The sequence below is a fragment of the Lissotriton helveticus genome, chromosome 5_1 (assembly GCF_964261635.1).
Source record: "Lissotriton helveticus chromosome 5_1, aLisHel1.1, whole genome shotgun sequence".
In the NCBI taxonomy this organism is placed as follows: Eukaryota; Metazoa; Chordata; class Amphibia; order Caudata; family Salamandridae; genus Lissotriton; species Lissotriton helveticus.
In genome coordinates, this window is record NC_136065.1 from 844,005,147 (window position 1) to 844,027,279 (window position 22,133).

At 50.7% G+C, this 22,133-nt stretch overlaps 1 protein-coding gene and 1 long non-coding RNA gene across 4 annotated transcripts in view; one reads left to right on the forward strand and one right to left on the reverse strand.

The window, feature by feature from the left end:
• FUOM (fucose mutarotase) overlaps nucleotides 1-22,133 on the reverse strand; it is a 62,120-nt gene that overhangs the window by 38,632 nt on the left and 1,355 nt on the right. The gene's annotated exons all lie outside the window — the stretch shown is intronic.
• The window catches only part of LOC144754954 (uncharacterized), a 94,621-nt gene that overhangs the window by 6,766 nt on the left and 65,722 nt on the right, over nucleotides 1-22,133 (forward strand). Inside the window, exon 1 of one of the 2 annotated variants that reach the window (XR_013594814.1) lies at nucleotides 2,364-2,461. The exons of the other annotated variant lie outside the window; for it this stretch is intronic. This is a non-coding gene — a long non-coding RNA (uncharacterized LOC144754954). Of the gene's footprint in view, nucleotides 1-2,363; nucleotides 2,462-22,133 lie in introns of those variants that run through there. 2 annotated transcript variants of the gene reach the window in all.

Genomic DNA, 22,133 nt, shown 5'->3' on the forward strand with positions numbered 1-22,133 from the left:
CCACAGAATGATCTTGCAGATGTCTGAATGATTAACTGGACTTGAGTGGGAATTTGTTAAAAACTGAGTGTTCCAATGAATCAGAATGGACCGAGATGTGTTGCAACAACTGCAGCTGATTCAAAAGAGGCAGGCCTCAGGCAAAGTATTTGACTCCACCTGCATGAGGTTGTCTGTTTGAACATCATAGTAAGCTCTGAATATTTACCACTGCATCTCTTAAAGCTGCATCCAGTGTAGAGAAAAAAAACGGTTTTCTTCTCCCAGTCCTGCATTTCTCACAATCATCACCAATAGTAAGCATTACAGAATGTTGCTTTGTTTGATACTGTCAAGTGGGGCTTTTGGGTTTCTTGTGAAATAATTTACTGGATGGCCCTTTTAAGTCCCAGAATGACTCCATAAACTACCTCAGGGCCACTCAACTGTGTTTAAGTAAGTGAACCCCTCTAAAGATGCTGAATGATGGTTGGCAAGAAGGTGATGATTTCTACTCGGGTCATCGTCCACTTCTACCCTAATTCAAGCAGGTCACCATTGAGCTACGTCACCATGAAAGTACATGCATATTCAGGGAAAACAAATGATACCATGTTTTAATTGTTATTAACTGAGCGTGTGTCATGATGGTTTTTCCAGGGAATAATATTTTGTCCGTTCACAACAGTAAGTTTGCAGTGATTTGTAGTACCACTTCCTACATTATAAAAATTGGCCTTTGTGGTGTTGGATGGGAATCCAGGACCAACAGGATGGGCCTAAATCCATCATTTTTTGGCAAGGGACTCACATCAGGGTATACCTTTCCCACGTAAGGCAAAAAAAGCAAAGAGAACAAATGATGGACGGAATGCTGAACAAATCAAACATTCGCCCCAGTCACAGATCTAGGTTTAATCCATTCAGGAGGACCGGGCAGTTCGGGCAGGACTGTTCCCATGGGCAGCAGGGTCAAGACTGATTTGCATATGGCTGGGTCCAAAGTGGGGTGACGTGGTTAGCAAAAAAAACAAGGGATTAAACCCAGAGCTGTCACTGAACCACCGTATTGGCTCGTAACCTTGGGGTGCACTTTGATGCCAACCTGTCTTTTAAACATCAGGCTGTAAAAGTAGCAGGCACCTGTTTTGGGGTGATAAAGGGGCTCAGGAAGTTCTTTGACCTGCTGCCCTTTGAGGCAAGGAAAACTGTTACGGTTGCACTGGTGACATCACGCATTGATTATTGCAACAGTCTGTATGCTGGCACTAACAAAGTGGTCACTCATAAACTCCAGATGGTGCAGCATGCAGCAGCAAGGCTGGTTTTAAAATGGCCGAGAAAATCCTCAGCAACCAAAGCCCTTAACACACTACATTGGTTGCCTATAACTGGATCCTGTACAAAATGCTTGTAATCACCTTTCGAGCTGTCCACGACCTAGGCCCTCTATATTTGAGGAAGAAATTCACAAGATACTGCCCAACCCGAGCATTAAGATCCCTTAATGCTAATCTACTGACCGTTCCAGGGTTTAGACTTAAAACTCGAGGGGGCAAATCCCTGGCGGTACTAGGTGCAAAAGAGTGGAATGTTCTCCCCCCACATCTTAGAGCGCTAGACAAAGAACAAGACTTCCGTAAACAACTAAAAACCTGGATCTTCAAGCTCCCAGACATAACAGCCAGAGCTCTAGTGTGATGCTGGCCCTGGTCAATTCAAGCATTAATATAACATCTGCTATTAGGGTGACCTTGCAGGGGCGCCGAGATGCTCCTTGGAGCGATTGTTGCGCGGTATAAATGGGCAATTACATTACATTACATTACATTACATTACAATGCTTGATTTGTTCAGCATTCCGTCCATCACTTGTTCTTTTTACTTCATTACATGGTGGCAACTGACCGCTATATGTAATCTGAGTTGGTGTTTTACAAAACAAACACAATCTGGCAATTAGTGTCTGACTGGTTTACATCAATTTAATTAATTGATCTCTAATTCTACATCACAGTTGTTTGTTAAAATTGTGTTCTGGACTTTAAACATAGGGTGCCAGGGACAAAGCAACATAGGAGCCCCCTAGCTATTTCCAAACATTCCACAAATGCACTTTTATGACTTCTGACATGAGAAATCAAGCAATGACAGAGCAATCGGTCTAGCTTTTCTACAATTAAAGCGTTTATCAAAAGTCACTAATGTATAGAAGCGGGTATAGCACAGGTAGCACCAAATGCTTATTTTATTTAAATGTTTTCACAATTCCAAACGTAACTATGTACTTTAATGATAGTTTTCGGAATATCTATGATTTTGTAAATATTTCTTGTGCTTTTTTTAGGCTTCCTGGCTTTTATTATTTTTTGTCATCTGTCTTCCTCAGCATCTGCAAGAACTCCTTCAATGAAAACATGGCTTTCTCCCTTGCAAACAGGAATAGGTTCAACGGCACAAGGCTTAGTGTTAGCACTTACTGGTGGGTAAAATGATGCAGCAATTTTAGTTGTGTCAATGTATTTTGGAGGCAGAATTCCAAAGCTTTTACTGTTTGTTTTGGGCTCCCATTTAGCTACATTTCTGTGTAACTCACAAGTGATATTCCCAGGCGCCTAACGCAGTAGGTGCTCTCCTGAGAGGCCCACTATCGTACCAGCACGAAATGAAAGAGAAACACTACACTGACGAAAACAAGGAAGAGGAAGAATAGACACTGTCTCTCCACGGCGGACTCTACAGCATCGTGTTACCTCAGACGCCACTCGGAAAAGCTGCCCCTTGCAGTCGTACTGAGGACAGTGGATCAGAAATCGCGAGAAGAGAGAACCTGCCATCGGCTCATTGAGAATGAGTATGTAAAATGGCTGTTTCCCGCCGACAGGTCTGAGGTATAATCCCACATCATTTGTTATTCGTAATACGTGCTGATATCTGAGCAATTCGAGGAGGGTGGGGAGAATTATTGTGCCGACACAACACCAGTGCTCGCAAGGTCCGCTGGATTGTGGAAGCGGAGCTCCCTGGCACATTTACAGCTATTATCAAATTGTTTTAAGGTCTAGACTAGAAGTAGTTCCCAGAGCTTTTCTAAACGCAACGAAATAAACCATGCAAAACAACAACAAAAAACAAAAAGACAGGTTCAGTACTCTTCAGCCATAGCCTGTTTGGAAATGTCTTTCACATTTTGGAAGAGACCACACTACAGGGTTGACTGTGAATCAGCAGAGGAAGTGGTATGTATGCCCATGCACCTGTAATGGGTATCAGCCAAGGGGCAGGGCTTAGCTGTGGTATGCGGGCACGTCTTATGTTTTGCTCATGAGGAAAGTACATTAAGTGCCACGATGAAGTTGCCCAAGCCAATCGTCTGCTTAAGGTCCATAAAAGGTTTAGGGCCCCATTCCAGTAGAGGCAGTAGAATGAAAGCTTGAGCACCAGAGACAGCCAGTGCACCTGACTAGAGACGAAACAAACCGATGTCAATACAGTTATAGAAAGAGCAATCAACAAACAACTGCCTTCCATGCACTGGACCAGGAGTAGTGGCAGCCATTTTGGAATCAGGCATGAATAGCATATGATGCATTATAGAGCAGGTCTTTCTCTTTTCATTGGGTTTCCTACTTCACCACCTCATGCCTCCCATCTTGAGGTCAGCGCCTCCTTCTAACACCCTAAAGCAGACCCAGGTCATTTTCCTAAGACTCAACAGGCTGCAGACACATCTCTGAAACTTGAAAACCAGGGACTGCAATACTGAAAAAGCTGGCCCTTCTATCCGACCTATGACCACAATAGAGAACGCAGATCCAGAATTCCTGAAGCCTTGGGACGACTTCTCAACTCCAAAGCTCAGCCCACTGAAGGCATAATATGCATCGCCACTGCAGCACCTGGGACCCAGAGTGCAGCTACCACACAAATGGTGCCAAATGAGGCCTCAGGACCCCTACTCAAACCAGCTTTAGCAGCCCCGTCCCCTACAACTCAAGGAGAAGAGTCCAGCAGCCGTGGCATCCGTACATGCTTCTGTTCCTGAACCTCTGCCCATTGCTGCTTCAGGAGCCCATGCCACCTTGTTGTGGAGGGAAACTATTTACTTCTGACCTATATGAGTTTAACCCAGATTCACAAAGGGACTTACGACTCGCTAAGTTACGAGTGCGGAATCTCCGCACTGAGCACTGCAGTGCGGAGATTCCGCCACAAGTGACTTTACGAGGCATAAGCCCTGTCGTAGATCAGGCCTGAGAAATTAATTTTGCTTTATCCTGGCTGACACTGAGATACTGACTTCCAAGGGTTATACCTGTGGAGGTGACTAGGGAGGAGAGGAAGCGATGGATCGGCATAATGCATGAGGTCTCTGTACTGCAGTCAGGACATACATGGGGGTTCATACATGGGGTACCTCAGCAAGATTGTGATGCCTCATGCATACATGAGCTCCCTAAACAGCAGGAAGCTTTTGTGTGAACGTTCATACATGGGCTCTGTACTCTTGGGAGGCTCTGTGAAGTGCTGTATTGAGCATTATGTATAATGTGGATTTTGAGGGAAGAACTCTTTGAACTTCACCGTTCAGAGGATCGGTGTTGTATTGTGTTTAGACCCTCTATTCTGAATGGGTCCTGTGTGTGCTGTTTCAAGCACAGGCTCTGTTCTGTCAGGAGTGTTTATGTGCTGCTTCATACATGGTTTATTATAGGGAGAATATGTGTTCTGAATCAAGTACTAAGTAAGTTCTGCAATCAGTCCTGCTGTAACATACATGCTGCCTGCACTGCAGAAACACTGTAGCACATCGTATATGAGCTGTGTGCAGATTTTCACGTGGCTTTGTACACTACATGATGACAGCAGCCGTGGCTGCTGCCAATCAGACATAGCGGGGTGGGAGGATCAGCGCGTTGGAAAAATAATTCAAAGTAATGCCCCGGTTACTTACCGGTAATCTTCATTACTCCGAGTCCTAGTCTTCCTCGCCACAGTAACGACTAATGAGCATTCTGCTCCCACAGAAACGCCAAGCAAAAGTTATCATACAAGTCTCCCTATCCCTCCAATGTGGCCCCCAGTGGCAACCACCAATCACATAAAAGGATACAAGATCCACACAACAACCTGTAAACCAAAGCAGTATACATGAAGCCAAAACAGAGGGCCGGGAGGGAAGGGAAACTATACTGTGGCGAGGAAGACTAGGACTCGGAGTAATGAAGATTACCGGTAAGTAACCAGGGCATTACCTCCTTGTCCGTCTTCCTCGCCACAGTAATTACCAATGACTCCTTCGCCGCAGCCGAACATCTCCACTTCCAGATTCACACCGACCCTAAGACGACCCTCAGAGGCACCCTCGTCTACAGACCCCCGGGACCACGCACACAATTCATCGAAGACATCATAGACTTCATCAGCCCGCACGCCCTCCCCTCCACTGACTACATCCTCCTCGGGGACCTCAACTTCCACCTGGAGAACAACAAGGACCGCAACACCACCGCCCTGCTGGAAAACCTCGCCAACCTCGGACTCAAGCAACTGGTCAACACCCCCACCCACTACGCCGGCCACACGCTTGATCCCGTCTTCTCTTCCAGCAAGTACATCACCTTCAGCCACGCCACCGGACTCCACTGGACCGACCACAGCTGCGTCCACTTCAGCTTCAAAAGATCCACGACCCACCACCACCCGCAACAGGTACCTCACAGGAATTGGAGCAAGATCACCGCAGACCAGCTCACCACCTCCCTCAACCAGAGCCCACCCGCCAACACAACGGACCCCAACGAAGCAGCCCGCAACTTCACACAGTGGCTGACCGCCTGCGCCGACGACCTCGCGCCACTAAAGAACCCTCCCAGCAGACCCAGAAGCAAGAAGGCATCCTGGTTCACAGACGACCTCAAGGACTCCAAGAAGACCTGCCGCACCCTCGAGAAAGCCTGGCTCCTCGACCGGACCACCGACAACATGACCGCCCTCAAACACGCTACCCGCAAGCACCACCAGCTCATCCGCACCACCAAGAAGAAATCCCTGATGGAACGACTGGACAACAACGCCCACGACAGCAAAGAGCTCTTCACTATCGTCAAGGAGTTCTCCAACCCCAGCACCGGCACCAACGACATCACTCCGTCACAAGACCTCTGCGACTCCCTCGCCTCGTTCTTCCACCACAAGATCGCCGACATCCACAACAGCTTCGGCGCCCCACCCACGCACCCAACCGTCGAACCAATGCCCCCCACCGCCACCCTTCGCACCTGGACCACGGTGACCACCGAAGACACAGCCCGCACGATGAACACCATCCACTCCGGATCACCGACCGACCCCTGCCCACACCACGTCTTCAACAAGGCCGACTCCACCATCGCACCCCAACTCCGGAACATCATCAACGCCTCCTTCAACACCGCCACCTTCCCGGAGAGATGGAAGCACGCCGAGATCAGCGCCCTCCTGAAGAAACCTACAGCGGACCCCACCGACCTCAAAAACTTCCGCCCCATCTCGCTCCTCCCTTTTCCTGCTAAAGTCATCGAGAAGATCGTCAACAGACAGCTGACCGCCTTCCTCGAGACGAACGGATCCCTCGACCCCTCGCAGTCCGGCTTCAGAGCCAACCACAGCACCGAGACCGCCCTCATCGCAGCCACCGACGACATCCGGACCCTGCTCGACAAAGGGGAAACAGTGGCCCTCATCCTCCTGGACCTCTCCGCTGCGTTCGACACGGTCTGCCACCGCACCCTAGTCCAGCGACTCAGCAACATCGGTATCCAAGAGAAGGCACTGGAGTGGATCATCTCATTCCTCGCCGGAAGAACACAAAGAGTCCGCCACCCCCCGTTTCGCTCCGAGGCCACCGAAGTCATCTGCGGCGTCCCGCAAGGATCTTCACTCAGCCCCACCCTCTTCAACATCTACATGAAACCTCTCGCAGCCATCGCACGCCAGCACAACCTCAACATCATCTCTTATGCCGACGACACCCAGCTGATCCTCTCCCTCACCAGAGACCCCGACACCGCCAGAACCTGCCTACACGAAGGGATGAAAGACGTCGCCGAGTGGATGAAGGACAGCCGCCTGAAACTGAACTCGGACAAGACGGAAGTCCTCATCCTGGGATCTTCGCCCTCCGCCTGGGACGACTCCTGGTGGCCCCCAGCCCTGGGCGCCGCACCCAAGCCAACCGACCACGCACGCAACCTGGGCTTCATCCTGGACCCCTCCCTCTCGATGACCAGACAAGTCAACGCCGTCTCCTCATCGTGCTTCAACACCCTGCGTATGCTTCGCAAGATCTTCCGCTGGATCCCGACCGAGACCAGGAAGACTGTCACCCAGGCACTCGTCACCAGCCGACTGGACTACGGAAACGTCCTCTACGCCGGAACCACAGCCAAGCTACAGAAAAGACTCCAGCGCATCCAGAACGCCTCCGTCCGACGCATCCTGGATGTCCCCCGACGCAGCCACATCTCCAGCCACCTGAGGAACCTGCACTGGCTCCCTGTCGACAAGAGGATCACGTTCCGGCTCCTCACTCACGCACACAAGTCTTTCCACGACCTGGGCCCCAAGTACCTCAACGACCGCCTGACCTTCTACACGCCCACCCGCCAGCTACGGTCCACCAGCCTCGCCCTGGCAGCCGTACCACGCATCCGAAGAGCCACCACCGGAGGAAGATCCTTCTCTTACCTGGCTGCCAAGACTTGGAACTCCCTCCCCATCCACCTTCGGCTGACCCAGGACCATCTCGCCTTCAGGAAACAACTCAAGACCTGGCAGTTCGAGCAGTAGCATACCCCTCCCCCCAAGCGCCTTGAGACCCTCCCGGGTGAGTAGTGCGCTATACAAATGGCATGATTGATTGAATGAGCAGATAACAAAGCAATATCAGCTTCATGGATAAGAATCACAGCCCACACACGGAAGGCACAACAACAAGAATCCCAGTGACAACAACGGAGAGAGACACACATCTCAAGAAACCATTGAGCCCAGAATCGAAGAGACAAAGGCAACAGAAGCACCAACCCCAACCTCAAGCCGGGAAGGAAACATGAAGAAATGAGGGGAAGACCAAGCGGCCGCCCTGCAAAACCCCCCACGGAAACATCAGAAAGGTGGCCCACGAAACAGCAACAGAACGAGTAGAACTCCCCAGAAGAGGACGAGAGGGAACCACAGACCGGACAACCTATGCCAATAGGACAGTCTCCCGAAGCCACCGACATAAGACTGGAAAGAGACGGCCGTTGGCTCAGCAGGGGAACACTCAAAAGAAGCCATGTGGGACAGGCAAGGCAACAAAGCACTCATCACATCCAAAAAGGAACAAAGGAGAGTCCCCCGCCTACGAAGGAACAGGAAGAAGATAGAGAGGACCACCATAGCAGACTGATGAAAGAATCCACCATAGGCACCACAGTAGGAAGAGCCCGCAAGAGCACTCCATCCTCCAAAATCCTCAATAAGGGGCAGCCTGCAGGAAACACCCCAACACGTCAGGCCGAGGCAACAGCCACTAAAAAACACCAACGTCAACATCAAAAACAACAAGGCCACAGACTCCAAATGGTCCAAAGGGAACACCCCGCAAACACCACAATACCAATGGAAGGCCCCACGGATGAGACAAGACAGGACACGGGCGATGAAAGGCCAGAGACTCGAAAAGATGAACTACACAGACACAAAAGGGAGACCAAGAAAATCCGGAATGCCCACCCACCGAACACGGAGGGGAGAAAAGGCTAAGCCCAAAACAAAACCGCCCGCTAAAAAATCCAGGACCCGAGCAGGATCCAAACCCCCAACAGACCAAACAGGTCACAGAACACCACAAGCAAAGGTGACCAATACGTAGCGTAAGACTGCAAAGGAGAGTGGCGGCAGGACAGCCAGAGAAGAACTGCAATCGTCAAGGAACAACAACCACAGTGGAACACGGTCCAAGAGCCAAGGCCAAAGACCCATGGACCGGAAGAGGAACCAGAGCACCCAACAAGGGGCACGGCAACGTCCAACCCGGATATACCGCTAACTCCAACAACAGAGAAAACCACAGGCGGCGGTACCTGCAAGACCACCGGAAGCAGGGGAACCGGAGGGAAGACAGACAACAGGTCATGGGCCATAGGAAGGACAGTGCATCCACCCTCCAAGCCATCTGCTAAGGCACAAATGTGCAGAAACAACGGACCACAGTAACGTCCGGAGACGCAAACAATACCACCACCGGACAACAAAACACCTCAGCAATGACCGGAACATCAGCCTGGTCAGAGACAAGAACCCAGGGAGGGAAGACGAAGCCTAGACAGACAGCCACAACAAGCTCCCAGAGAGGGAACAAACAGAAACGGACAACCCTGGACAGAGGATCGTCCTCCAAGCACCAAAACAGAGACACCCTCACCCCGGCTGACAATGGAACCCCCCAAACCCCCCCAACCCCCCCCCCCCGCGACTGAAACCAGACCACATGGCGCCCAATAGACAAAAGATGGCCCATCACAGGAGACATATGGAGACGAGACCAAAGAACCACCAAGGAGAAGGACAGCAGTCCCTTGACCCACAAGTCAACCAGGTAACACCCAAGGCACATAGGAGGGCAAGTCTCTGATAACAGAGACCGAAGCATCGACACCAGAGTCAATATCCAGGCAGGAGGCAAGAGCACAAACTTCAACAGAGTCTGGAAGGGAGCCACAACGCACATGAGATCCCGAGAAGGAACCAGGCAGGGCTACAACCGAACACCAGAACACAGTGACCCACCAGGACCAGGCAAACCTCCCTGACTTGGAACCCTGCTTAAGAGAAAGAATAAGCAGAAACCAACAAAACATCCAGGTATGGAAGAACACAGCCCCCATCCCATGGAAACGCCCAAGCAGAGGGGCTAGAACCCCAGCAAAGACAAGAGGGGAGGAACACAGGTCAACGGGTAACACCCAATAGTGCAAAAGACCGCCCAGAACACAGAAGCGGACAACAAGCGAGAGAACAGACGTACAGGAACAAGGATAAGATCCACCTGACGGCCGAGTGAAACCAGAAAATCTCCGAAAGATCGGAGGCAGGAATACGTGCAAAGACCCCACCCTGAATGAGACAGGGGGAACTAACCAAATCCAACCATATTAGGACCAATAACGGCCAGAGGACCCCATTGAGCCCCTGTCCCGCGTGAGCCTGTGCCAACAGAGGCACAAGACTAACCACTGAGCCACAGCTCCTCGGTTGCAAGCCTCTACACCCAGCAGAGAATAGAGGACACATCCAGGCCCCACAGAACCCCGGGCAATGGCACAACAGTGCCCGATACCCCAAGGCAACAGACGCCAACCAACAGAGCCACATACAGCAGCGCGTCCGAAGGCGAAGGAGTGACCCGAAAATCGTCCGGGGGAAGCTGGACAACCCCACGCACAAACCGACCGATCCACAGGAAGAAACTAACCAGCTGACACAGTCCGCAATCAGTCGACCACAAAGAAAGACAGAAGAGTACCCACAGTACCCCCAATAGGAGCCATCCAGTCAAGACACAGAGGGTGCAGAAGAGGAGGAAGAGAACTGGACTCAAATGAAGGAGCACCCAGGCCACGAAAGGGCGAATGAGCCCGGCACCGACGGGCAGGACCAAAGACCCTATGAACCCTGAAAAGGCGTGAACGCCCAGTGCTTCATGGCGCCAGCAGTGTATGACCTTTCGCAGAGAGTACGACTATATGCAAATCTCGAAAATGGGACCATCACGAGCAATGGGCATTAACAGCCTTTCCAAGAGTGGAGCCACAACTGGCGACGAGCAGCCACAGAAGACCCCGCAGTAGAAGCCGCTGACCCCAAAAAACCAAAGGAGATGTCAGAAAGCAGACGTAACCGCTGCACCATCTGAGCAACCTAGGGTGAAACGTCATCGCCCTGGACCAACAACTCAGCCAAGGACTAAAAATCGATCAGCAAGGCATGAATGGCATACGAGGAAAAGGCAGCAGCCCCAACAGAAACAACAGCAGCGTAAAAAGAGCACATCACCGCCGCATCTACCTTCCCACCAACCAGACCAGCTGGAGAGGCACCCCCCAAATAACAGTACCCTGAGAGGAGATGCCAGCCAACAAAAGAAACCCCCTACACAGTGGTCGAAAACCAAACCACAAAGTCTTGCAAAGGACAACAACAGGCCAGAACCGGGGAAGCCATCCATGTCCACACCCTCCTATTCGACATCCAAAACCATGAAGAAAGAGGAGCAGACGGGCAACGACTCAGGGTCTATCCGCCGAAACTGAGAAAACAAACAGCGTTCTCCACAGTCACTTCAGACATGGGATCATACCGGAATGAATGAATGCGCTGCAGAACCTTCAAAAGAGCAGATCCATGCAGAAAAAGACGTGCAAGTACCACATCTCTGACCCCACCTGACTCACAGGAAGGACCAGGCACACATCAGGGTCTCCTAGAAGGAGGAACAGAGACCGCAACACGTAAAGCAGCAGCCACCTCTGTAACAAGCCTCTGCAGAAACAAAGCAAAGGAAGGAACAGTGACCAGAGAGACAGAGGAACCCCAGAATGTAATAAGGAGCGCTCAAAAAGCGACAAATAAAGAAGTGTCCAAACATTTTCCTCCTCGGACACTTTAACAGCATTAGCTGGGTTTATTCTCCATGGAAATCAATATAAAGTCAGCAGGACGGCCATCGGCATGCCCACAAACACCATGTCACTGCCAGGAGTCCCCTATAAACAGCGTAGTGAACCACGCGCCGAAACGTATGCATACAGAATAGGCCACGCCCCCCCCCCTTTTTCAACCGATGAATGCGGACCCCATCAGCCCAGCTGAAGGAACACGCAAGCGGATCCTATGAAGGAGGAGGGAGCCCACCAGCGCCGCATCAGCCCTGGAGTCAACATCGAAGTAAGCGACGCCGAGTTCGCCAAGGTATGACTCGGCAAAAACCAACGAGGGAGGGCCCCTCGAGGGAACCACCAACCGGGCAAGGTCCACTATGGCAGGACTCGCGGGAGGCGAAAAGAAGGCAGAAACGCTGAGTCCGCCAAGCAGGACTCGGCGGGACCCCTACCACAGTGACCCTGAATACATCACCCCACAAAAGGAAGGGAAATACATACCTGAAAGGCACGGCAACTCAGGAAGTACGCTATAGCAGGACAAAGGAGAATGCCCCAAGTGGTCAATAAGGGGGGGGGAAACACAGAGAACACACACATGTGGAAACAACCATCCCCCCGGATGTAACGGGGCCCAAGAGTCCGCTAAAGCAAGACCGCCGCCCCCACCTCACCTGAAAAAACAGGAACATGAACAGCACTCGGAGTAGTGCAGAAACAAAAAAAAACAGGTTGTGGTGTGGATCTTGTATCCTTTTATGTGATTGGTGGTTGCCACTGGGGGCCATATTGGAGGGATAGGGAGACTAGTATGATAACTTTTGCTTGGAGTTTCTGTGGGAGCAGAATGCTCATTAGAAATTACTGTGGCGAGGAAGACGGACGAGGAGGTAATGTGCACTTACCTTTCACCGCACCGGGCCCGATCCTCTGCTCCCGGGCAACGAAAAACATGGCGTCAGGTTTCCCCAATTTCTGGAACCTGTTTAAAAAAACGAGAGCCTAACGGACTTCCAAAGAGATAATTCTCTTCATTTCTATTCTATTGGACAAAGCTTACTGCTTACGGGTGGAGAGTATTATTCAAATTTCGATAATTGGATGTTGATATTACGGCATACGGCTACTTAGAAAGAAAGTTGGATGAATGACCTCCTAATCAATTTTGGATTTTACGAGGTTTCAATATCCAAACGTATTTGAGACTTAAAGCCCTGAGAAAGACGTAGGGCTGACACCCCCAAGCAACGAAACCCATTGGCTACGGCTAAAAGAAGTGGATGGAATAAAAAGCATGCAAGAAGATACAGAGTTTTGTCATTGTGTTTTGATACTCTTCAAGTGTACTACACTGTAATTTGACTTGAGCAGCGTCTACTTCCAATGTTGTAAACTCACTGCATGGATGAAGTTGGTAGGCTTCTTAGAACATTTACTACCATATTTATGATAGCAAGGTATCATATACAAAAGCACGAGGCCTCAATTTGTGCCGGTGGTTGCAGGTGGTGGTTTCTTGCACTGATTTTTGGAGACCAGGACTTATTTTCATTATCTGAATTTGACCCAGAGGAGGGTGAAAGTTATGAAAATAAATAAACTGCAAGAGACAAAGACACGGGAAGTGTAGGGTGTTCTGTGTAAGCTGCTAGCTCTTGTTAGAGTCTGTGTGCCATTCCTTGCTGAAGGCAGATGGATCTCCTTTCTTGTGGACTGCTCTGACTAACTCTATAACTCATTGTGTGGGACTGCAGCTTCCCTCTTACTCGTTTGAAGTGAGCTAGAGGTCTCTTTGCTTTCATTTTTTAAGTCTTTTTTGATCTGGGTGATATCATAACTTGTTATAAAACGTGCTTATTTGTCACAAGTCTCTCGATTATTATTAGTTATTTGGTGATTCAAGAATCATGGCTTTTTAAGAAGTCTGTACAACAGACAGCTTTAGCTGTCTCTCCAAGCTCATGCAATGAATAAAATAATGCACAATACATGAGTTTTTGGATGACCCCCTTAATATGTGTATGTATGCATGCTTGTGAATTTATGCTATGCAGTTCAAACCAGCAGTTGAAGTGCCACCCTGAAGTTTCCCAGGCCTATTATCCGCTTCATGTCCGTGTGGGGATAGACAGCAGCCGGGGAGAGAGGTTTCTCCCTACAGCCGGGGAGAGAGGTTTCTCCATACCAATCACTAGCACAGTAGCTGGAGCGCAGGGGATAGTCACAGAACACCTGTTCCCATCACTGGATGTGTTCGCTACAGTACACCTCTGTTCCCAACATCCCAGTCAAATGCAGTCCGTCTGTTTTAGTTGTCTGCCCAACTTCCGCTCAATCAATCAATCAATCAGCAAATTTGTAGAGCGCGCTACTCACCCGCTAGGGTCTCAAGGCGCTTGGAGGGGGGGGGGGGGTCGCTACTGCTCGAACAGCCAGGTCTTGAGTTGCTTTCTGAAGGAGAGATGGTCCTGGGGCATCCGAAGGTGGGTGGGGAGGGAGTTCCATGTCTTGGCCGCCAGGTAGGAGAAGGATCTTCCTCCGGCGGTGGATTTGAGGATTCGTGGGACGGAGGCGAGGGCGAGGCTGGCGGATCGGAGCTGGGGGTGGGGGTGGGTGTGTAGAATGTGAGGCGGCTGTTGAGGTATTTCGGGCCCGTGTCGTGGAGAGCCTTGTGTGCGTGGGTGAGGAGTCTGAACGTGATCCTCTTGGTGACGGGGAGCCAGTGCAGGTCTTTCAGATGGGCAGAGATGTCGCTGTGGCGAGGGATGTCCAGGATGAGTCATGCAGAAGCGTTCTGTATGTGCTGGAGTCTTTTCTGGAGTTTGGCTGTGGTTCCGGCGTAGAGGGTGTTCCCGTAGTCCAGGCGGCTGGTGACGAGGGCCTGGGTGACCGTCTTCCTGGTTTCGGTGGGGATCCACCGGAAGATCTTTCGGAGCATGCGCAGGGTGTTGAAGCAGGAAGACGACACGGCGTTGACTTGCTTGGTCATCGTGAGGGAGGAGTCCAGGATGAAGCCCAGGTTGCGTGCATGGTCCGTTGGCTTGGGTGCGGTGCCCAGTGCAGGGGCCACCAGGAGTCGTCCCAGGCGGAAGGGGATGGTCCGAGGATGAGGACTTCCGTCTTGTCTGAGTTCAGTTTCAGACGGCTGATCTTCATCCATTCCGTGACGTCTTTCTTTCCTTCCTGGAGGCTGTCTTTGGCGGTGGCGGGGTCGTTGGTGAGGGAGAGGATCAGCTGGGTGTCGTCGGCGTAGGAGATGATGTTAAGGTTGTGTTGGCGTGCGATGGCAGCGAGAGGGCTCATGTAGACGTTGAAGAGGGTGGGGCTGAGTGAGGATCCTTGCGGGACGCCACAGATGACTTCGGTGGCCGCGGATCGGAACGGGAGAGGCGGACTCTCTGGGTTCTTCCGGCGAGGAACAAGATGATCCACTCCAGGGCCGCTCCTTGGATTCCGGTGTTGCTGAGGCGCTGGATCAGGGTGCGGTGGCATACGGTGTCGAAGGCTGCTGAGAGGTCTAGGAGGATGAGGGCAGCAGTTTCCCCGTTGTCGAGCAGGGATCTGATGTTGTCGGTAGCTGCGATGAGAGCGGTCTCGGTGCTGTGGTTTGCTCGGAAACCAGACTGTGATGGGTCGAGGGATCAGTTGGTCTCGAGGAAGGCGGAGAGTTGTCTGTTGGCGGTCTTCTCAATGACTTTGGCTGGAAAGGGGAGGAGCGAGATGGGGCGGAAGTTCTTGAGGTCCGTGGGGTCCGCGGTGGGTTTCTTCAGGAGGGCGCTCAGCTCGGCATGTTTCCAACTCTCCGGGAAGGTGGCGGATGCAAAGGAGCTGTTGATGATGTTCCGGAGCTGGGGTGCGATGATGGAGTCAGCTTTGTTGAAGATGTGGTGTGGGCAGGGGTCGGTTGGGGAGCCGGAGTGGATGATGTTCATCAGGCGGGTGGTGTCTTCAGTGCTGACAGGGGTCCAGGTGCAGAGGGTGGTGGTGGGGGGCGTTGGTTCGGTGGTTGTGTGCATGGTCTGTGCGCCGAAGCTGTTGTGCATGTCGGCGATCTTGCGGTGGAAGAACGAGGCGAGCGAGTCGCAGAGGTCTTGCGAGGGTGTGATATCATTGTTACAGGCGCTGGGGTTGGAGAGCTCTTTAACGATGCTGAAGAGTTCCTTGCTGTTGTGGGTGTTGTTGTCCAGTCGTTCTTTGAATGTTGTCCTTTTGGTGGTGCGGATCAGCTGGTGGTGTTTGCGGGTGGCGTTCTTGAGGGCTGTCATGTTTTCTGTTGTTTGGTCGTGGCGCCAGGCTTTCTCGAGGGTGCGGCAGGTTTTCTTGGAGTTTTTGAGGTTGTTGGTGAACCACGAGGCTTTCCTGCTGCCGGATCTGCTGGGAGGGTTCTTCAGTGGTGCGAGGTCGTCGGCGCAGGTGGTGAGCCACTGTGTGAGGTTGCGGGCTGCTTCACTGGGGTCCGTCGTGTTGGAGGGTGGGTTCTGGCTGAGGGCGGTGGTGAGCTGGTCGGCGGTGATCTTGCTCCAGTTTCTACGGGGGACCTGCTGCGGGTGGTGGTGGGTCGTGGTTCTCCTGAAGTTGAAGTGGACGCAGCTGTGATCTGTCCAGTGTAGTCCGGAGGAGTGGCTGAAGGAGATGTGCTTGCTGGAGGAGAAGACGGGGTCAAGCGTGTGGCCGGCGTAGTGGGTGGGGGTGTTCACCAGTTGCTTGAGTCCGAGGTTGGCGAGGTTGTCCAGCAGGGCGGCGGTGTTGCAGTCCTTGTTGTTCTCTAGGTGGAAGTTGAGGTCCCCTAGGAGGATGTAGTCTGATGAGGTGAGGGCATGTGGACTGATGAAGTCTGCGATGGCTTCGGTGAATTGTGTGCGTGGTCCCGGGGGTCAGTAGATGAGAGTGCCTCTGAGGGTGGTCTTGGGGTCGGTGTGTATCTGGAAGTAAAGGTGCTCGGCGGCGGTGTGGGTGTCGTCAGAGTTGGTCGTGATGCGGATGGTGTTTCTGTGGACGATGGCGATGCCTCCTCCGGTTTTGTTGACGCGGTCCCTCTGGGTGATCTTGTAGCCATCCGGGATGGCTATGGCGATGTCGGGGGCTGAGGAGGCGTTCATCCAGGTTTCTGTGAGGAAGGCGACGTCTGGTGATGTTGTGTCGAGGAGGTTCCATAGTTCGACGGCATGCCTGTGGACGGAGCGGGTGTTGAGCAGGATGCCCTTGAGGTGGTTGTTGCTGGTGCTCGGCTTGGCGGGTGCGGTGCAGGTTCGGAGGCAGGTGAATTGGCAGGCTTGGCGGGTGAAGGGTCCGTGGGTGCGTTTCGGGGTGGCTCGGTAGCAGGCAGGGTTCCGGCCAGGATTGAGTGCGTGGAGGGTTGCGGCGTCGTAGGTCCGTCGGGTGGGCTGGCATTGTTGAGGACCAGGGTTCCTGGCGCTGGGCTCGGTCCAGGCGTGGACGGGCGAAGACGGGCTTGCCTTTGGCGCGCCTTCGGTGCGCAATCGGCGCGCAATCGGTGCGCCCGCTGCGCGTGGCCGCTGCGCGTACACGCGGACCACCGCCATTTATGGCGAAGTGGGAGGGAGGAGCAGCTGGGAGGCGGGAGCGGGGAGGCAAAGGTGGAGCAGGAGACAGGAGAGGAGGCGTGGCCGCAGGAGAGCAGCGGCGGGGAGCAGAGGGGGGGAAAGAGCGGGAAAGCGGAGCGGGGGAGAGCAGGGCAAGCCTGGGCAAGCCTGGAGATCGGGGCAAGCCTGGAGAGCGAGGGCAAGCCTGGAGAGCAGGGGCCCTAAGGAGGGGCGGCAGCAAGAGGGCCAAGCAGGCAGCGGCAGCAGAATCCGGGCACACGGAGGCCGTGCGGTAGTGGAGTGACCGGGTCAAGGGTACCTATCTAATAGTCTGAGCACCCCACTGCAAAACACACCACAGCACCACTGCTACTAATGTATTACCACTTACAGCTGTTACAAAACATAAACCTAAATCAGCTACGACCCATTAGATTTGTTAGTGCTCGTTTTCGTTTAAGTCCAGTGCAAATGGCATCTCCCCCTCTAGTCACACAAGACCGATTTGGAGAATGCCTCTTCAATGTACCTTGTGAACCGAAACGTGTCAAACAAAACTAGCTAACCAAGCTACGGTCATCAAAAATAGTACCAGAAGAGCATCAAACCATCACTCTCAAGAATATTAAATTTGGATAAGTCTCAAATACTCAAGTCCACTTACCTTGTACCTTACCTCAAAGCACTTCCTTCCTTGCCCCAAGATCAAACTATTTCTTCTGCCACCCACAGCTAAATTTCCCAAACCTGGCCACAACTTTCACTGACACATACTTAATCCTCACTGTTTTAAGTATTTCCTATGCCCCTCTGAATTATGGTCACCATATCGCTGCTAAATACTTAACTTCCTTCTCACATTTAAAGTAACCAATCAATCAATCAATCAATCTCTTAACTAGACTTTTCATCAAAGCACAACAGACCACCTACACGGATCTGCAAGACATACCCTCCCCGGTTTCAACCGCATCATATTCATTTCCTTATCTTCCATTACACTCTTCTCCACATGTTATGCACTGCAGCTGCTTCACTAATGTCCGCCCCAGTTTTAGGTTCCTCTTGTGGCCTTTAAGGCTCTATTCTGCCATAATACCCCCTTATTTGACTGTTCTTCCATAATGAATGCTCCATATGTCTGGAGTGACCCTTGCCATTTCCTACATTCTACTAAAAATGATTACCGCTGCAGCAAAACTGCTTCAAAGTGGTGAAGCACGATACACGCTTGTATGTAAAGGGATGACATGTCAATCAAAAAGTTGGAGCAATTGGGTGGAGTGCAAGTCAACAGGATTGCAGAGCAAGGAGGCGAGAGAGACAGAGCTATACTCAAGATTAGCATTCATAATAGTTTCTCATATCAACAGCATAGTGGATTTTTTCTAAAGAGGACCAAGGCATCCCACATTCTTATATAGAAGTCAGAAGAGAAGTCCACTAAAATTCTTTGACCTCCCAGTAGGGAAAGAAAGCTAGGGAAAATACGACTTCCCATCAGGGCCAGATAATCAATGCGTGCCAAGATGCCAAGTTCCTGAACAGTGACTATTGCTTTGGGCGTGTCAAAAAGGGCCACATCAGAAAGGAATGACGTGAGTGGATCTCCAATCTAATTCCCGGTATTGACAACATGTGCCATGAGAAAGCGGTCCAGAGTACTTTCCTTATGGCAGTGATAGTGACTACCTGTTCCTGCTCGAATGGAGAATAAGCTCCCTGCAGGATACCAGGTACTTAATTGCAGGAGCCTACCAGAGCCTCAAGAGTTGATTCTTGCTGGATACTGCAGTAAGGTTGAGCCGTTAGGCCCTTACACATCTCCATGTAACCTGAATCTTGGAAACACTCAGTTCTTTTACCATAAACCTAGCATGTTATAACTAAAAACAGCTAACATTTTTAATATTTGATATTTTTATTTTTCATTAAAACGTAATATTTTGTGGGTGGTTAGTTTTTTGCAATATTTTTTTCACACTTTTTTAACTTTTTACTGACTTCGCTTGTGGGACTGCAACTGATAGCAGATGTGCAGCCCAAATACTAAGCTGTTCAGTGCTACAAGATTTTGTAGGAAGATGGACTTCTGTTGAAGGAGTCCTCTGATCCCAAACTCGTGTTCCTCACTGGAACCCAGGTGTTCTAAAGGTACTTAGGATGCTGCTGTACCATGAAGCCAAGCAAACAAGGGGAAGGTTGTATCTCTTGTAATATAGGTCGGGTATGAACATACATACAGATATGTTTTCATGGGCCTAACCAACCTGCCTAATAAGTGGTGTGAAAACAGTAGAGCTCAGGATTCACTGAATACTGTTTCCAGAGGTTGGAGTTTCCTCTGAAAGGGTGGGGATTGTTTTTGTCAACTGATTGTCCTTTGGACTCACTTATGACTTAAATGTGCATTCTAATCTTGACCTGGCCATTTCTCTGAATCGCTCTACATGGATTCTTCTCTTTTAAGTACCGTAGGTTGGGAAATATCTTCAAGTCACGCTGCATGACAGCTATGTAGGTTGTGTGAGGTAAATTCCCATATATCCATCTCATCCCACCACAAGGCCGCTGAATTGGTTTATCATTGCAACTAAGTATTGCAAAGCAGTGTTTCCTAAACTGTGGGTCACGAGACAATTTTTGGTGGGAAGGGAACGTTTGACCAATAAACAAAAATACCTTGTTTTACCTAGTCACATTTACAGTGCTTCAACAACAACATAGTCAAATGACAGGCTATGTCTTCTGAAAAGTTGAGGCTTATTAATTTAACATAGGTTTGGTGTTTACTTTTCTTTCTCTGCAAAGCGAGATGAGTTTTTAAAGTGAATTATGTATCAATCTTAGGATGTCGTTTTTTTGCAACACACTGTAAATACCTGTAAATTAACTGTATGCATTCAGAAGTCTGGAAAGAAAAAGGAAGGACCTTTTTTCTATTTCTGAGATGCGCTGGAAACCGATTTTAACAGGATCGAAACAAATAAAGCCACTTTAATTAATGATGCCCAAGTTATAAATACTCACAGAAATCTCATGTCCACACAGTTTTGTATACTACATAGTTTAATCAATATAATTGTGTGTCTTTGCGAAGTTAGTAGCCATTTTAATTGAGAATGTGCTTTCTGTAAATGAAAGTACGCTACCATGCGAACCTTTATCACATTCAAAACTCGCCCCTCCTCATGTCCATTGCAGGTAGGTGGGTCACAAATCTTTGCTGTTCTAAAAAAGTTGGCTGTGGTTCTAGAAAGTTCAGGAACTACGTTTGCAAAAAATGATGGGAGAGGGGGATTCTCATGCCATGATTGATGTTCACTCATTGAACAGTGCCACAGAAGGTAGTGGATTATTAACCAATTTGAAGGTCTGTATGGTAACCTTATCTATGGCCATTTTAATATGGTAAAGGAGGATTGAGACAATAACTTGACGGACACTACTCATGATATACTGAACTTTCTGCTGTGCCTTAGGAGATAGATGGCCTAATTGATGCACAAGACAAACAAACAATTTCAGGTACTGTCAAGAACTCTTGAAATAATAGAAATCCCAGAAGGCAACCTATGCTTTTTATCAGGTTAATGGAAGTTCCCAAACCTAAACCTAGTTTGTTCTAGGGTCGCCAGTGGGTGGAACACTGTCTTTAGAAAGGTCTGTGAGGTCATAAACTTAGTTGACTTCAAGCACGTCCGAGTCTCCACACTGGGCTCATGTCAGCCAGCTCACCCAGTACCTCCAGATGGAGGAATCAGCAGCAATATTTCTGGCGACTTGCAATATATATAGAAGGAGGCTGTGCCCCTCTCTGAACTGTTACTGAATCTGGTGTTTGCGGATTGAACAATACTTTGATTTTTAGGTTTGGGTGACACCCATGCGCTTCATTGCTTAGAAGATGCTCGGAGTTCTAAAGATTGGGTATATCCAGTTCCTCTAGTAGTTCCAAATCAGTACAATCAATCAATAAATAAACTTATAAAGCACGCTACTTACCAGCGAGGGTCTCAAGGCGCTGAGGGAAGGGCGGGGGGCTGCTACTGCTCGAAGAGCTAGGTCTTGAGGAGTCTTCTGAAGGTGAGGAGGTCTTTTGTCTGCCGTAGGTGGGTGGGGAGGGTGTTCCAGGTCTTGACGGCTAGGAAGGAGAATGATCTGCCGCCGGAAGTCACACATTGGATGCGGGGGACTGCGGCGAGGTTGGCGGAGCGGAGCTGGCGGGTGGAGGTGTAGAAGCTGAGTCGGTCGTTGAAGTAGGCTGGTCTAGTGTTGTGGAGGGCCTTGTGTGCGTGGGTGAGGAGCTTGAACGTGATCCTCTTCTTGACGGGGAGCCAGTGAAGATCTCGCAGGGTGGGGGGTGATGTGGTTGAGGCGTGGGATGTCGAGGATCTGTCGGGCGGAGGCGTTTTGAATGCGTTGCAGGTGTTTCACCGGGATGCCTGCGTAGAGTGCGTTGCCGTAGTCCAGCCTGCTGTTAACAAGGGCCTGGGTCACAGTTCTTGTTCCGGTGGAGATCCACTTGTAGATCCTGCGGAGCATACGAAGGGTGTTGTAGCAGGAGGAGGAGACGGCGTTGACCTGTTTTGACATGGTGAGGGAGGAGTCAAGGATGATTCCCAGGTTGCGTGCGTGGTTGATGGGAGTAGGTGCTGTTCCTAGTGTGGCGGCCACCAGGAGTCGTCCCAGGCTGAGGGAGTGGATCCGAGGATGAGGACCTCCGTCTTGTTCGCGTTGAGCTTCAGTCGGCTGTTCCTCATTCATTTGGCGATGGCTTTCAATCCTTCGTGGAGGTTGGTTTTGGCGGTGTTCGGGTCCTTGGTGAGGGAGAGGATCAGCTGGGTGTCATCGGCGTAGGAGATGATGTTGAGGTTGTGTTGACTGACGACTTGTGCGAGGGGGGCCATGTAGATGTTGAACA